Below are 18,503 nucleotides of genomic sequence, written 5' to 3'. Positions count from 1 at the left end.
ACCCAGTTTACAAGTTATACCATAAACGTGAGTGCGGCTATAACCATCGTTCATTTACAATAATATCATTCAAGCTTTACCTTGAACACCATAAACAGCAATTGTCAGTGAGCTCCTTAGAGAAAAAACAGTTTTTTTAGTTTTAAAGCTTATCTGCAATCGAGTTTATTATCTCACTATGGTTTGTTTTATAATCAACGATATAATTAAAGTTTTGAAAACAATGCTTCTTGAAAGGAAAACATTGAATATGCGCTACAGTTCCTTGAAAGTAAAGTAAGCATCAAACCGTATGATAAATATTGAAAGTGACTTATAAATTAATGATATTGAAAAAAAAGCTTCAAAGCTAGATTGAAGAAATATTCCAGAAAGTCGATAAAATGTTAAAGGGTTTCGAAACTCTGGTTGAACAAACCCTATGTCATTAGTGCCTATACGAAAAACAAAAGTCTGGTCAAAGTTTCGTGGACGTCCAAGAAAAGAGTTAACTCGTATAAGCTGAAAGTGCATCTAAAATAGCAGAACATCAATATGAAACGATATCAAAGCGGAGCTAAGAAGCGTAAAAGTACAAAAAAGATCAACAAGTAGTTGAAAGCCAGAGAAATGCTATACACAAGTTCTTAGCTATTAACTCAGTGACAAAATTGCCTAGTGAATTAAGATCTCAGAATTCCATGATGCTGATTAAAAATCTGGTTGTAAAATGACAAAACACCCAATGTATCGTGTGATCAAAAATCTGAAAGTGTAGATACTTCCGAAGTAACGTATTCAGTGACTGATACAGCTCTTTGGCAAACCAATTTGGTCACGATTGTGTTGAGTACGTAATCCAAATTAACCCAAAGACATGGGGATATTAGTGCATCAAAATAAATGTACAAAGACAATGATGGTGTTTATCATGGAGGGTGTAGCAAAAAATGTGTGTATTGCTATCCCTGTAAACTTTTTTCCAAATCTGGCTCAAAACTTTAATCAGGCTTCAATAATTGTGAGATCCGTAACAATTGTGTTATCAGAACATGAAAGTTCAAAAGAACACATGGCGTCCATGTGTAGCTTGTATAAAACAAAAAAAAAAGAAAAAAATTGACCCAAAGGTGTTGCAGGATAGAACTAAAGAATAAGGTTATTGGAGAGAGGTTTTGAAAATAAGAGTGTCAATAATAAAGTTGTTGAGTCGCTTCCGGATAGGATTTATGAAACATGACGGAGGGCAAAGTTCAAACAGGAAAAGAAATTACATAACTTGTTGCCAATTTTGGAGCGAGTATGACGAGTTTTGAAACTTCATTCGGTAAATTCTCATTTTATGATTTTCAGAATCAAACAGAATTTCCAAATGACAAACAAAACTTTTGAAATGATTCTGGCAAAAATAGAGCCACACTTACCACCAACGAAGGCTCTGGTCTAAACCATAAAAACCATTCAAGGTGAAGGCAGTTACCAGCATGGCCGTTATATCTTCCGCCAAACGCTCAAGGTATAAATATCCAGGGATAAATCATGTGCGTGGACGTTACGCACATACGCATCATACCTCCTAATGGATGATAGAAATGCTGCGCCGAACTCACCAGAAGCCACTTACAATACCCACCTTGCAAAGGGAAGAGAAATTGTTGATTGCACATTCGGTATATTAAAGAATAAGTTCAGATGTTTACTTGGAGTGAGACAGTTGCACTACACGCCTGAAATCGCTACTCGTATAACAAATGTATGTTGCGCTTTAAATAATATTTGCATAGCAAATAACTTTTCCTAGTAAAAAACACACAAATCGGTAACAAAACTGAAGGTTTATTTTTAGTTCACAGATATTAGGGCCTATTACGAGACTCGAATAACTCTCTCATCACACGGAAACCGCCGACTCGAACGTTAGAGAAAATTGCATTATGGTCACTTGTTCGAGTCGATGAAAGTTTCATCGATTTTTTTCCATGCGCAACTGTCAAAGTGGTGTGAATCGACTGTTGCATTTTGTAAACAATGAAAAATTTGTGAAGAGTTCGGTGTGTGTTTTTTCTCCAATTTAAAGCGAAAAGATACCTTCGCATTTTGAAAACGCCATATTTTACTTCAAGTGTATCTTATGTATCGTAATTTACTATTGGAACTCCCGTGAGGTCTCTTCGATTGAACTTTTTGGCACTTTCCGTAGCACTAGACCACTACGGATAAAAATTTGTCGTATTCGAGATCCCGTTCGAGAACCGCAATGCAATTTTTCACAAATTGTTCGACAGATTACTTTGATCGACAAAAAAGTTCTCGAACGGGAGCCGAACGGAAACTCGAAGATGAGGCATAATGCAAATGTGCCGTTCGAGTCGGAAATTCTCGAACGTTCGAGTCTCGTAATGGGCCCTATTAACAGTCTAGTTCATTTATTTTAGTTCATAGACAGAAAGCTAGTACAGCTGATAAAGTTAAAACTTACATACTCTAATAATTGTTTAAGTATACGGAAGTACACTGATATACGGAATAAAAGTGATCGTAACGGACGATAGGCAATTGGATGCAACGTGCTCGAGAACAGTGCAGATGGATGTGACTGGCAAGATTCTCTTCTCAGAAAACGTGTTGTGTGTGCCCAAATTGCAGACTAATTTGATTTCTCTTGACTGTATTTCACGCTCGGGTCATCGTGTAGAAATCAATCAAGGCGTGTGCAAAATTTTCGGAAATAGTTTTGAAAAACCAATATTTATATATATTTTTTAAATAACCAATATAAAATTAAGTGACGGTGTCTTAAAAAGAGGAATGTACAAAGTGAATTATATGGTTGCTCGAGACGGCGAGATGATGCAAAGGCATCGCCAACTTGGCCATCTCAGTTATATAGTGGTCTGAAGTTGTTGCAGAATACGGAGAGCGGAATAACATGTGCAGGGAACAAAGACGATGTAGACATACACCCAATCAAGAAATGAATTCCATCAATTCATATTCAACAGTGACGATGATGAAGTTCCACTATCACTGGAACAATCACGATGAAGAGACTATCATTGGAATACCAGATGAAGAAGATTGCGAGGATGCTGTAACAAACCCTGACGAAGAATCTTCACTTGATGCAGACTGTGGTAAATGGTTTTAGAAAAACGTTAAGCTTTGGTCGTTTAGTGGTTCGCACCACAAATTTAGTATTTCTTTTCACCGATTTCCAACTTGATAGAAAGGACATGCCTTTACAATTTTCCCGCTTTTATACTCCTAGCTTGAGTGGCGTAATCGGTGTAATCAGCACTGGCTTGTTGACAAACGTCAGTGATGTCAACCCTACCTTGTTTCCCTTCGTGACACAGACACAGAAAGAACTACAGTGACCGGCAGGAAAAAGTGCCCACATTTTTTCTCAATCCAACTAAATATACTGCAAGTATTTTTCGTATATTGATTTACATATTTCACATAAAATCCACTAATGAGTAAGCGAAAACAAACATATTTTGATTTTGAGAAAAAAATAATAAAAAAAAGAATCTTAAAAAACAGTGACAAGAAAAAGTGCCCACTTTTAAAGTTAGAGCTTTGCATAAACTTTTCCATTGAGGGCTAACCAATTCATTGCGTTTTAATATTTTTTAGGTTTGTTAGCACCATTTCTGATATTTATACATGTATGATCACGTGTTTAATTCATATTTGGTTGTAGACATACAATTTGTTAATATCAGGTTTTGGTATCTCATTAATTTGAGTGTTACAAGAAATTATATTGCATAAAATATATTTTATGACACTCATTTCCATTGAAGTTATTCATTCAAAGCACGAAATCCATAAGGCAGCGGTAGGAAAAATCACAATGACATTTTAAACGTAGGCGGATCGCCCTGGTAGGGGAGACATGTGCAAAACAGATGCACGCATGGACACTAAGATCATTCGTGAGATCAAAAAAATCCAAAAGTTACTGTCAGAGAGGTCGTGGAAACACTTCACTCATCAGTTTTCGAAAGAACTATCCGTCGTCGGCTTGTTGCATACGGGTTACAGAGCAGACTTGCTAGGAGGCTTCTTTATATGAGCATGACCAATAAGGCCAAGCGTCTTAAGCTCGCTGAGGAACATGCTGCTATGCCTATAGAGTCCTGGTAAACGGTTCTGTGGTCTAAACAATCAAAATTTGAATTGATGGCATGAACGTATACAAAGCAGATCGAAGAAGGCAATACTGCAGGTTCGCCACATCCAGGGCACAGTATGCCATGAAGGAGGCAATATGGTGGTCTGGTGTTGTTTTTCGTCCAGTGGAGTGGGGAGCCTTGGGAACATTAACGGTGTTAAAACTGCAGATTACAACATAAACATAAACATCCTGCAACAAAATCTGGAGATTTCACTGATCCTGACGGGCCTTGAAGAGAAGTTCGTTCTCCCGGCGGGGGCAAGTTCGACGCAGCCCGGCGGAGCTAAGATCGACATACTGCCAATAAGCCGAAGTCTTTCTTCCCGTCTTGTCGGACAAAACTGTTGAAATGGCCGCCTCAGAGCCCGGAGATTAAGAATTTGTGGGCAGTTCTCGATGCCAGGGTGGACAAAACTGATGTATCGAATAAAAACGACAATTTTGAAGCTCTAATGCGCGCTTGAGAAGAATAAAATCCCCAAAAACTAAAAATCCTAGTAGAAAGCATGCCAAAGCGCCTTCAGCAGGTTCTAAAAGCTAAAAGAGAACACATAAAATATCAAAATGCATTTATTATTTCTTATTTTTATGTATAATTATGAATAACTGAAGTGGGCACTTTTTCTTGTCACGGTTTTTTTAGATACTTTTTTTTATTATTTTTGTCTCAAAATCAAAATATGTTTGTTTTCGCTTACTCATTAGTGGATCTTATATGAAATATGTAAATCAATATACGAAAAATACTTGCAGTATATTTAAATGGATTGAGAAAAAAATATTGAGCGAAAATCATCAAAATTCAAAGTGGGCACTTTTTCCTGCCGGTCACTGTATACCTCGTCGCTCCAAGAGAGCTCGCCATCCAGTAGTGCAAAAGGGTTTTGTGTCATATTTTGCGCGAGATTACAACACTGACGTTCCATTGACATGGAAGGAAACCCCACAGACAGTACGTTAGTTGTCCCCATATATGGTGACGATATGGGTACATTGATACTTTGGAAAAACGAAGTTGTACGTGATGAGCTAAAATCAAAGCTAAGCAAGCAAGTTTCGTAGGAAAGATTTGGATAAAGCTCGAACATGCGTTGGAATGACAATAGAGTATGAGAAAGATGTCATTAATAACATCCAACAAGTATATGCCGATGATACATTTAAACGCTTTGGTATGGAGAACTCCAAACCTGTTTCACCACCATGAGAGGTTTCGGAGAAGCTGACCTTGAAATCAAACGGGAAGAAGATAGACGTGCCGTATCGAGAAGCCATAAGAGCATTGCTATTCTTGGTTCATGGAACAATACCTAATTTGGCTTTACGCCGTAAGTAATGTTAGACGCTTCAACGATAAGTACCTAATCAGTTATTGAGGTGCAGTCAAAAGGATTATGTGTATGTAATCTATACACTACACAATCGAATACCAATGTGGACGTGGTGAGTGGGCAACAAAATATGTGCAAGTTTTTTAATCTTTCCATTTTTTTAAATGGACATAGAGAAAGATAAAAAAGGAATGACCTAAGATATAATAAGGATATGTACGCGAATGATATCAATGAGTGCACTTTAACACTATAACCGCCGATGGGATTTTTTTGTTCCATCGCACTCGAAAAAGGTGTGTTATTCAAAAAGTCGATTTACTGAGCTTTATTCATTGTGATCTGGAAACGATAAAAAATCAAGGCCTGAAACTGTGTCTTTTTACAACTCGACAAAGTACGGAGTTGATGTAGTTAACCAAATGTATAGAAAGTACTACGTGAAAGTGCTAGTAGAATATGGCCTGTTCATTCATTTTTCAATATTCTGGATTTGGTGGGAATCAATGTGAAGGGATCGAGAATAGGGTAACACAAAAAGAAGGAATAGTTAAAGTAAAAAGAAGGAAGATCGTAATGGAATTATAGTATGCCCAACGGCATGCATATCAGGCAAGATCGCAAACGAGTTCAAAATCAAAATCAGGCGAAAAGCAGGATGACAGAAAATTCGAATAAGGCGAATTAGCGAGAGAAGTGAGAAAGAAAGAGAGGGATTAGGAACACGCGAACCCCCCTTGCACGATGGAGCGAAGCCGGGATAAAAATCAAAAATTCATTTTTGGAATTCAGAAAAATGCAATATGTTTTCTTAAACTACAAGATGAAACTAAGAAATGACGCAAAAACTATAGCATTTGTTCTTCCAGATTCTGAGAAACAGCCCGTCAAAGTCAAGATTTGTGAAAATATTGCGTGAAAAATTGAAAAAAATCCATCAACTTTGAAGGTCTGTAACTCCTATAATAATGGCCGGAATCAAATTTCAAGCACAGTTTTGGAAAGGTATATTATCCTGCTTTAAAATTGATGACAATTTAAGTAAATTGGAATTGAATGTCACAAAATATTAAGAATTGCTTCGTAAAACTCCTAGAAAATTTTTCAAAATTCTGTTTTTAACCTTACGCCATCGCTAGGGATTGTAAAAGATTGTAATATGTTTCATACCCACTTATCGTCTAGAATGTTTTGTAACAATAAATTATGGTTTTTTTTGCATATACGCGCGAACTTTACCTGTTTTTTTGAACTTCGTATGTGAAGCTTATAGTTTATCACCTACTAGGCGTCTCCATCATGCCATATGCTGCATCATGTGTGGTAAGAAATATTTGAATTTCTCATTCAATGAAAAATGTGAAGCAGGGTAGTGGTTGAACATCACGTAAAAGGGGAAAGACAAGCCAAGTCACTGGCGAAGAATGAAATTTGTTTTGGTTTGCTTTGAATGTATCAAGTCGCTTTAACTTGTTCTACAGCTCACAAACCCATCTTTTTATACCCAAAATTCTTCGGAATAATGTACCCTACACTAACTCTTCATTCTGTTTGTACTCTTACACATCATATACGTTTTGATATCATAAACATTTTAAAAACAGTGTTTCTTGCAAGGAAAACATTAGGTATGCGTTAGAGTTCATTGAAAGTAAAGTAAGCATCAATCACACTGCGTGTAGAATAATTGAAATACAAAAAGCAGAAATCTTGCGGCACCTTTCATCTTCTTTGTGTGATTCACTAAGCGTCGTATTATTGTGCTCGTGGGGCATTGACGGATCTAGTGGACACAGCATTTACAATCAACCGTGTCATAGTTCCGGAGAAAATACCGCATTAGACAGTGATTTACTAGTATCGGCGTTAACGCCTATCCGTCTTTCGTTCATTAGTGACGATTCAGGTATCATCTGGATTAACTTGATGCCAGAAAGTGTAAGGTTTTTCAGGGCAATTGTTATCGAGATTGCGAAAGAGTCAAAAGATAAAGTTATACAAACAGTAGACGAAATCAAAAGCCAAATAGCCAGGTTAGTTCCTTATACAATTAAGCTAAATGAAACAAGTTATGTGGCAGTAAACTATTCATATTACATAAGTTTAATTGATGGAAAAATATTGGCATATTTAACCGACACTCTGTCTATGCAAACATTTTGTATATGTGGTGCAAAACCAATAGAAATGAACAGTGTAGAGCACTTAGAATAGAATCCTGAGAATTTATATCATGGAATATCTCCACTGCACTGTTGGATGAGATTTTGCTCGAATGCTTGCTCCACATTTCGTACAGAATTGGATTTAAAAAATGGAAAGTTACTAAAAAATAAAAAAGCAAGTATAGTGATCGAAAAAAAAATGTATTGAAGAAAAAAATTTAAGTAGATGAACCAAGGCAAATTGGTGGAAATAGTACGACGGGAAATGTTTGTCGTCGGGATTTTTCAAACATAGAAAAATTGAGTGATATTTTGCAAATAGAAACTGAACTTATAGAAAGCTTTCGAAATATGTTAATAGCCATCAACTGTTCACAGCCTTTAAATCCAAAAACTATTAGTCTTTATTGTAAAGACACATAACTGTGTCACATACATAATTACAATTGATAAAAAATGCCTTCTACTGTCCATAAAGTTCTTGCGCATGTAGGTGAAATCATTGTAAATCTTAGGAGAGGAAGCAGCAGAAGGTAGAAATAAAATATACAGACAGGATAAAAGAGAACACGCCCGTAAAATGTAACGAGAATTCAATATTAAAGACATTTTTATGAGAGCATTACAATCATCCGATCCATACATTTCAACAATATCTCTGGCTAAATGATTGAAAAATAAAAAAACAAATCCCTTACCCAGACGCAGTAGACACATTTTTCGTAGATTACAGTTCCTCAAAAAGTAACAGACCCTTGCCAATTCAAAACCAAGAAGATGATGGTACAAGTTAAGAATATTCAGATAGTATCTCTTCGTTAGGAGACGTTATGTCCGCGTTAGATGCTTTAAATATCAATTAATTTCTAGTTAACAATATTTTGAATGAAAGTTTGTTGTAAACTTAGTTTGTTTTCTATCAAACTAAAAAAAATCTTAAAGTTAATATAAAAAAAAATATTGAAAAAATAATGCACCCATAGAAAAGTCCAAAAATATGTGGTTTTTGCAGCGCCCCCTGGCGGGATTGTCCAGAAACATCATAATTTCGTGAAATATAATAGTATTACACGATATTACAATGAAAAAAATTGCAAAACATTTGGTTCTGAATTTTATCCCGGCAATTTGCTCTTTTCGCTCCATAGTGCCTTGGACTCGTCAGTCTTGTGGTATGTGTCGTAAAGAGAAGTTAAACGATGGAGGATCGCTTAAAATAAAGATAAAAAAACCGTGACGTTTCCAGTCGTTTTGGAAAGAAAAGATGATGCTCAACAGTCACGACACGATGCATGGGTCTTGTACAAAGAACTTACAATAGAAAAGATATCTAGACGCGAAGCTAGGCGAAGAACTTGTCAAAGAGTACGTTGAAAATAAGAGCGCCAACACTAACTTGCCTGTGTCAGATGCTGGAGATTTTTGTCGGCGCTGCCAGGTTCAAATATCTTATCCCGAGGGCAAAAGTGCTAACGAATGCTACACGTGCGATAGACCAGTATGTAAAATATGTACTAAAAGAGTTTCGTACGTATGCGTTTCATGTGAGCCAGGTTCTGATGAAGAAATGTAATATTTTGTCATGATGCCATGAAACCTAAAGATGAGTTATCGATAGTGAATGTGTGTGTAAATCAGATTAAGATTCATGAATCTTAATGAATCTTTGAAAAGAATCAATAAATCTGAATCTTCATCTCCAAGATTTATGAATCTCTACGATTCCGCTCCCGGACCTATCTTGATCGTCGCCACCCACACTCCAACTGGACCTGCGAGCCTCTCCCCTGGTGGCAAAATCAGCATGCTTTCTCATTCTGTCCAATTGACAATTGATACCACCAGAACGAGAAAGCATGATGATTTTGCCACCAGGGTCTCAGCCCAGTCGGACTCACGCTGGAGATACGGTTGCTACCAACACCGCCATGCGCCGTCTGATTGCCGCTCGCCCCCGGATTTCGACCACACACCCCGCATCGTCCAGGGTACTGCGACGATTGATGAATCCTTGGCACTGTAAACGGTACCGCCAAGATTCTAGCTGTACCTCACAAGAATCGCCCCGTCGGTTTGCGACGAAGTGGTTGATAGCTTGGTTAAGCGACAGCTGGGCACTGAAGATGTCATCATTAGGAAACTGGTGAATAAGGACAGAAACCTTAGCACTGCCACCTTTGTCTCTTTCAAGGTCGGCATGTCGCTGCACTTACGTGACAAGGCTCTCTCACCGTCCACGTGGTCGCAGGGTTTCGAATTCCGTGAATTCTAGGACCATTGGGCGTCCTTAGAGCCAGCAATTTTTCGAGTCCGACCACCTATTGCTACCGCCCCACCAATTTCGTATGCTCCACCACCATCCGTCACAACTCTCACCCTCACCTCGGACACTTCACTGGACTCGGAACCGTCCCAGTCTCCGACCGAGCTTTGCGAGCGACAGCCTCTTCCATCGACCCCCCCGCACTCGTTCATCATCATCATCATACATCATCAGTTGGTCCACACGGCACTCTTCGTGGGCGCCGTGTACATTCCTCCCGACCGCTGCTCTCCTTCCATCATCGACATGCTGCACGACAACATTGGGCGAATTCGTGAACGCTCCAAATCGTCCGATCCGCTCCTTTTGTTTGGGGATCTGAACATCCCCCACATAGACTGGCAGCCAGCGGCTGCATCAAGGTCCTTCGTGCCGGCCTCCACCACCGCTACCTCCGCAGCGCTCACTGATGGGATGTCCCTAAACGACCTGGTGCAGATTTCGGGAGTCCGTAATGATCCAGGTCGTCAACTGGATCTTGTGTTCGTGAATCCATCCCTGGCCACGTTCTGCTCTCCCGTCTCCCACGCTCCAGCACCGCTCGTTCCCGAAGATCGACACCATCCCGCTCTGGCGGTCTTTCTGTTCGTCCCAGTCAGTCTTGCCGTTTCAGTTGCTCGGCCTGGTGTGACCGGGCTTAATTTCCGTAAACTGGACGCATCTAGACTTAATAGCTTAATTGTAGCACACGAATGGTCTTTTATCGATTCTTGCTTCTCGATTGAGATCGCCGTGGCATTCAAGTATGCTTAGGCTGCTTACGGGCTCAAATCGGGTTCGCTATAGGGTGTACCTTCGGCGCTTGCAGTCCCGCTTCGGAGCTCTTCCTCCCAACTCCCTTCCTCCCTGTGGGACGGTAACTCGACTGTGTCGACCCACGCTGAGATCAGCGGACTCTTTGCCAAGCATTTCGCGAGGAATTTCATAGACCCAGCACGTTCTTCCGTGTCACTCGCTAGGGCGATCTCCGGGGTCCCGGCTCTCTCAGTAATGCGCTACGCCGTGCCAATTGGCAATGATGCTGTCCTTTCTGCACTTTCCTCCCTAAAGCCCTCTTCCTCCTCTAGTCAGAGACGCTTTCACTCCGATACTGGCTCGCCACTTCAACCGCTGGCTCACTGAAGGGGTTGTGCTGTCGATGTGGAAGTCTGCCTGGATGGTTCCTACTCAAAAGAAAGGCTGCCGTTCGACTCCTGCAAACTACCGCGGTACATCCCACCTGTGCTCCATCGCCAAAGTTATTGAATCTGTCGTTCAAACCTTCCTTCTCTCTTGTTTCTCCTCCTACATTTCTCCTCACCAACATGGCTTCTTGTCTTGTCGCTCAACTTCATCTATCTTGATGGCTTTAGTCAAATGCGCTTTTGAGGACATCTCGGCCGGAAGGCAGCTCGATGTCATTTACACTGACTTCAAAGCTGCCTTCGACTCGCTTCCGCACGATCTTCTGATGGCTAAGCTGGAGCGGTTTGGCATCCGTGATCCTCTCCTATCTTGGATCAAGTCTTTTCTGACCGGTCGCATCTACCGTGTGAAGGTGGTCGATTGCTTATCCGACCCCTTCGTGAGCGTCTCCGGTGTCCCCCAGGGAAGTGTTCTTGGTCCCCTCCTTTTCTGTCTTTTCATCAACGATTGTACGAGCATCCTTCCTAGTGACGGCCACCTGCTCTATGCCGATGATGTCAAGACCTTCCTGCCTATCTCCTCACTTGCCAACTCCATTCCCCGCCAAAGTATCATTGACAGCTTCTCGGCTTGGTGCTCCATCAACGGGCTCACGCTTTGCCCTGCTAAAAGTTGTGTGGTGTCGTTAGGCAGACCTCGTAACCTTGTCCTTGCGGACTACACGGTTTGTGGGCTCCCCCTCTCCCGTGTATCCGTGGTCAAGGACCTCGGGGTCAGGTTGGACAGCTCCTTTACCTTCTCTACACACCTGGACGCGATAGTCGCCAAGGCGAACAAATCGCTAGGATTTATAATGCGAATTGCGACCGAGATTCGTGACCCTCTTTGCCTCAAGTCGCTTTAGTGTTGCTTTACTGGCGCTCTGCCCTCGACTACGCCTGTGTCGTATGGCTTCTCTATTCCTCTCGGTTTCATCTCCTGGGGTTAGAGGATATCCGTGTGCGGCACAGAAACGCTCAGGCTTTCTTTGTCTTCCTCAATCACTTGGATGCCCCTTGCCTCCTGTCCTCCATTCCTCTTTATGCCTCATCTCGCCCGCTACGGGACAGGCCTCCGTTGGCTATCCCTCATCGCCTCACCCATTACGGCCAAAACGACCCGTTCCTCCGCGCACTGTCTGCCTTCAATGACGTTTACAGTCTGTTTGACTTCAACCTCTCTATTCCCCAAATCCGTTCCCGTCTTCTCTCCTATTCTGCTTAATTACTTCCGTTAATTCCTTCTTTTCGGCGACCTTGCTTCCCCTTCCCGCTGTTGTTCTGTTTGTTACTTAATTTAAAGTTAAGACGTTATATAGCCCTCGGGGCAAATAACAGTAAGACTACAAATACATAAATAAACAATTTTAGAGCACTTTGATTTTTCATCATTTTTCAAACCGATTGAGTTATTGGTGTGTTTTATACTAAAAGAAAATAAACATCTGATTACAAATGAAATGGAGTTACAACTATTTTCAACTTACATATTACCACTTTGATTCATTTTTTCCCTTCCATTATTTCTCAACGGATCACTGGATCTGATTCAACGCAGTTATGATTTTGTGTGGAATATCGTATGCATACCAGGGAATGGGAAAATCCCACGAAAATGTCAAGGAACTACAATCAAGGTTGCCTTAAACATATTTACGGTTGTAAACGCCGTCCGGGCTTCGTACCACACCATTGCACAATGGCCATTTGCCGGGATGGAAGTCAGAAATCCAACTTACGTATAACGTTTACCAACCATTTTTGCTTCAAACTACAAGATCAAACTAAGAACTAGCCAAAAACTTGAGCATATGCATCCAGCCAGTTCTGAGATTCAAATGGTCAAAGTCCAAAGTTGTGAATAAACCGAGCGAAAATTTGAAAAAAAAATTACCAACTTTGGATATTTATAACTCTATCAATTTTGATCCTATTTTTACAAATAAGACTGCTTTGGAAAGGTATTTTATTTGTCTATAAAGAAAAACTATGTAATTTTATGCAAAAATGGTACTTTACTAAATGTTATACAAAACGTATCAAATTCCAGATAAAATATGAAACAACTTGAAGTTTGACATCTTGCCAAACGAAAAGTGCGTGGAGTTGCGTAAGTTCACAGGGATGATATTATAGTCTGAAATGTATTCTTTTACGCCATGACGAGTTTACCTGCGGATAGGCGCAGATTCGAAAGTTATTCAAGTTTTTATGTAGCACCTCTAAGGGTACTGGGCGCCTCCATCGTAAAAATAAACAGCTCGTATCAACGATACTATCGATTTTAACTTTCAGGTACGCTTTTTCTACCTGTAATATTAACTATTTTAATCTTATTTCACCTATGTTCACTTTTCAACAACGTGCTGTTTTATGGGAACACAGGTTGAAGTAGTCAACTCATACTAGTCAATATGACTGTAAACAGAAACCTACAAATGTATCTACAATTTTAAATCGAATTCCGAAAAAATAAATAGAGTTCCACGAAAACAGATCTCTCTCTTCTCGTGGCTGTCAACCCAAATTGATGCAAACATTACGTTGTATTATGGATCTAAAATTTACTCCAACAGACTGAATTTAATCTCTTTGGTTGAGCAGACACCGTCACGAAGTAAACTCGTGAAATTTGATGATCATCCGTCGATTTTTCTCTTGCTCACTCTCAAGAATTGATCACTCTCTCTAGACAGTGTTTACTCTCAAGAAAGATTTAGGTATAAATTACGAATCAGTCCATCGTCTTCATTAAATTAATGGGCCGCATTCTAAATGGCACTGATCTGGTTGATTATCGGTGATGGCACTTCAAGCAAGAGCGAAAGGTACACTCTCAAAGCCATTTGCTCTAAGAATTTTGATGTTATCTCTCCTATTTCTTCTTATCTCTTTGCTATCTTCTATTTATCTTCACACGATATAATTTGCAATGAGCTATTACCGGAACAAGTAATACTGTTCATCACTAACGCAACATGTCTTAATGTGGAGTACATCTACCGGTGGAATTGATCAAAAAGATAAAACGGTGTGTGATCTCAAAGTAAAACCGGCAATACGTACTCTAGAATCTGCTGAAAGCCCGAATTTGCTGTTTGCTGTTTGCTCTACCGTTACAATAGTTAGTGGACCGTTTTGGCAACCGTTTCTGGTGAATGAAAAATGAAATTCCTAAACAGGGACGTAGTGAATTGTTTCAGCAATGATAAAAGTTCAATGCTGAATGTGTACCAGGTTATTTCGTTAATCTAAAATAATGTGCACATTATCGAAGAAAACCGCCAACATATGGTTAAAAAAGATAAATGCTTGGAGAGTTCATACAAAAAACGGATGAGGCAGTGCTATAGAAAGCAAGCTACATTTTTAAAATCAATTGCAGCGTGGTTGAGCAGCGAATTCGACATAAGTGCGTTCGTCAAGAATCAAACCCGACTTGGTCGTCCGAAGAAAAACTTTAGTGCGTTGTGTGAAAGAAATAAGCGACGTTATGCAGCACAAGTGCATAGTACTGACGCCAACAATAATGTGGAAGAAGAAATGTACACAGTGCGATTGTATGCGTATAGGGAGAAAAAATTTAAGTTAATGAAGATTATAGACAGTTTGTTGTGATGTCCACAAAACTTACTTACTTCAAATAGTTATAACGAAGGGAAAATAAGTGTAGAAGAAGGGAAAGAAGTGTAGGGAAAGAAGTGTAGGGTTTGGCATGCTTCATAAATAACTCTTTTTCAAAAGCGCATTATATCGATATCTACAAAGTATCAAAAAACAGTTTCCATCGTACGGTTCTATTACAAATGCAAAAAAGAAATGTGCTCCATGTGAAGAATTTATAAGTACTAGCTAAGGCCCGGTAGAACCTACCGGTTGTACGTGAATTCTGAAATTCCTGCAATTTCCAAGAGTAATGTTTGTGGATTGTTTTCAGATCATATGTTTTTGTGCCAGTGTGGCTTCTTGGCATTATTATAATTGTTTGTTAAATAAGTCAAGCGGTTTGGCCAGGATTTGCTTACTTCAAACAGCCAGGTTAAATGGGTTCATGTACATATAGTCAAAAATCGGTTTTACAATTGACGGATATTAGTTTAAATAGTTTAAATGTCGTTAACCCTTTCTCGGTAGTTTCGAACCAACCGATCGTTGTTTTGATATGTGCATGGTTAAACTGTCGACGATACACAGCCTCTAACGTGAAAATGCTCGACATTAACCAATACTGTATAGAAAATACAGTTGTTGGATAGTCCTAAAATTCTGGACAAATCTTGTAAATCTCATCTTTACTTTATTTCATGCTCATCTTTTTTAAGTGGATGGACCACTAAATGGACTATTTTTTTATATGATCGTTCTCGAAGGCGACCTCTCTGACCCTTTGTTCCTATCCCGCATGTGCACCAATAAGGTAGGGCTAGGATGGGAGGGTGTCGGAAGGACAATAATTTCTTTTTACGGACGTTGTGGCACGCGACGATCATCTGAAGGGGGAAAGCGAATGTCGCCGAGAGGCTTCTAGACATCTTTTGGTTCAACAGACCAAAGTTATCCTGCTAACTAAATGGACTATTTTTCAACCGAAGTCATTGTTGAAGGTCCAAGACTTTAGTCATTCGATAGTTAACTTCGAATACTACTGTTCGATTACGTTAGTACGAAAAACTGTACTTTAAAAGATAAAATTTCCTGTTTCATTCACATGCTTCAGTGTTTGTCTTCTATTACTTTCATTCAATATTGTGTATGACTGATCTTTTGCTATAGTTGACCAATGTTTTAACTATGTTTCCGTTCATAGAAATCGACTAATAAACACGCCGTGGAGGATGATCTAAGCAAACATTCTAAATTTTGTTCCGTTGGTTGAGGGTTCGTCTTCAAAATCTGAACTTGAATGAATGTCCTTGGTGCTGCCCAGGTGTTTTTGTTATTCAATGTTTTTGTTTGATCATGTTAGCCATATCCAATGAAATCATTGATGTTTTAAGTTCATTTTTTGACCACACACAATCAACCGCTGTTCCATTTTTTTCCGGCGTCAAAATTATCGGAATATATTGCGCCTTCAAAGATTGTATAGAAGTGATTGACAGAAAAAAAGGGTTGATTGTCCTTCAGAGTAATATTACAGCATGCAGGATAATCGCCTTTACTGGATTTTTCGTGAGTACATAAGAGTATCAGAACACCAAAGCTATGAGCTGTTTCGGTGATTTTATGTCGACCTCCAAAACAATACCATTTCTTAAATATTCTCAATTATTTTGCCAGGTTCCAGCAACCTTCCAGCACAAAGAAATGAACTATTAAGCTATTTTGTGTAATAGTTTTTGCGTCGACTTCTGTTACACCTGACGTTTTCACAGCACTGTCTATGGTTGTAACCAAGCTATCCATTGCTGCTTATGCTTTTTACTATGAATTGTCCAAGAACGCACAGCACCCATTATTAGTTACCAAATCTGTAACTATTTTGAATAGCAGAGTTACGTTATATTCCATCATCTTGATCCCCCAAAATAATAAATCATTTCGAAAGCTAATTTTACTTTGCGAAAGTTTTTGGATATGTGAAATACGCTGATTCGCTGGTTGGTGGTGATCAATGTCAATCAATGATCTGGAAGGGTTTTGCATCATTTCCGAGCTTCACTCGTAACGTCCTGAAGAACGGCACACTCCTGGTATGTTGCATAGCATTCAGAAATACTATTGCACACGCGTCTGTTTCTGGGGTGTTAGCTACATCGTTTAGTTCCGGGTTCTCATAAACTAAAAGTTAGAGAAATACGTTACTTGCACGAAGTAGCTTGTCTTGAAGAGATGTTTCGTTTGAAAAGGCATTTGTAAAAATCGCAAGATCAGGTGTGAGGTTACATGAGGGCAAGTGGAGTCGAAAACTGTCTCACTATTGTCGATGATGCAGAGCTATTGGTGTGAATATGATCGATTTTAACCAATACCGTATGAAAAATGCAGGTGGTCGAGACTAAAAACAATACCTGAACATACTTGTAGCAAACATGTTGACTGTGTTTCATGTCAATAATTTGTCTATACCCAGATTAATACAGGGATACTAATGTATGCATTAAGAGTAACAGACCTACTTTCTTAATGGATTGAAGCAAAGTTTATTGCAAACATTTTCACTGCAACATAACTTTGTTAATGGTTTGTTAACCAACCTTTCCGGAGATGGTCAGAACTTTAGCCATGACCGAGTTAAATATGGTTGTTGACATGTGCTTCAGTTCTTCCATAGAAAACACGATCAGTTGTTTTTAGCTTAATTCTTGGAATATATTGTGCTTTTAAGTATGACCTTCGGATTCGGAGATGGAATCCCCTTTACTGTATCTTATTATTTTGTCCGTTTTTATGAACAATTTGGACAGTTCAAGTAACCTTCCAGTTCAAAAAAAAAGGAACGATTAAGCCTTCGCGTTCAACCTTTCTATTGATGTTTTTGATGCAGAACAATGAATAGGCCGTATTAGCAGATTGAAAGTTGGTAAGATTCATGGTATTTTAATGTTATCGGTGAACGGTACATCATTGGTTTCAATTTTTGTCTTTAAAAGCACAATGAAATCAAACTCGTTTTGTTTACATATTAATATTTTTTTGCAGCATTTTGCAACATGCTGCGGTGATAAAACAGAACGATTTTTAAAATGTCAAATTTTTGTGGTGTTTCGTACGTACATTATCAGTTACAATTTAAACAAAACTAAACTCAATGCAATAGAAAGCATTTTGTTAACATGTTAACCTTTTCAGAAACGTATGTAATATACTGCGGCGATTAAATAGAATAATTTTTAGGAACGTTGCCTACAAAATAACAAAGCAAAAATAACACACAGGGGAACACATAAGGAATAGAAAGAGTTCTTCACTGCTTTCATGAAGAAAAGCATATTATTTTCCTTAGCCCTAATACTGCGCAAGTGAATTGACATGAAAGACGAAAAGACATGCCCAAATATTTTCGGTTTTAGAAAGTAATTTTCACACCCAGTAGGCGGTTTAACGTTACTTTTCGAATTGTTTCAAACGTCGTTTCAAGTTATCCCGCAGTAGATAGTTCGGGGTTATGTTTTGGCCATTTTTTGTGTCAGAGGTTGTATAGAAACTTCTTATTCTTGCTTTTGTTTTGTTTTGTATGCGATTTTGTTTAATAGGTTTTGTATTTTGATTTTTTTGGTTATGCTGTTTCTGTCTCAAACAGGCCGAAGAATGTATTTAGCTTAACATGAATTTATGAATAAAGCACTGCACAGTAATCATCCCCATGGCGCGTAAATTTATTTTGTTCAACTCCCAAATTCTTGAAAATTATCGTGA

The sequence above is a fragment of the Anopheles coustani genome, chromosome 2, assembly GCF_943734705.1.
Source record: "Anopheles coustani chromosome 2, idAnoCousDA_361_x.2, whole genome shotgun sequence".
NCBI classification, from domain to species: domain Eukaryota; kingdom Metazoa; phylum Arthropoda; class Insecta; order Diptera; family Culicidae; genus Anopheles; species Anopheles coustani.
The sequence above is the reverse complement of the archived record's forward strand: the minus strand, read 5'-3'. Positions refer to the sequence as shown.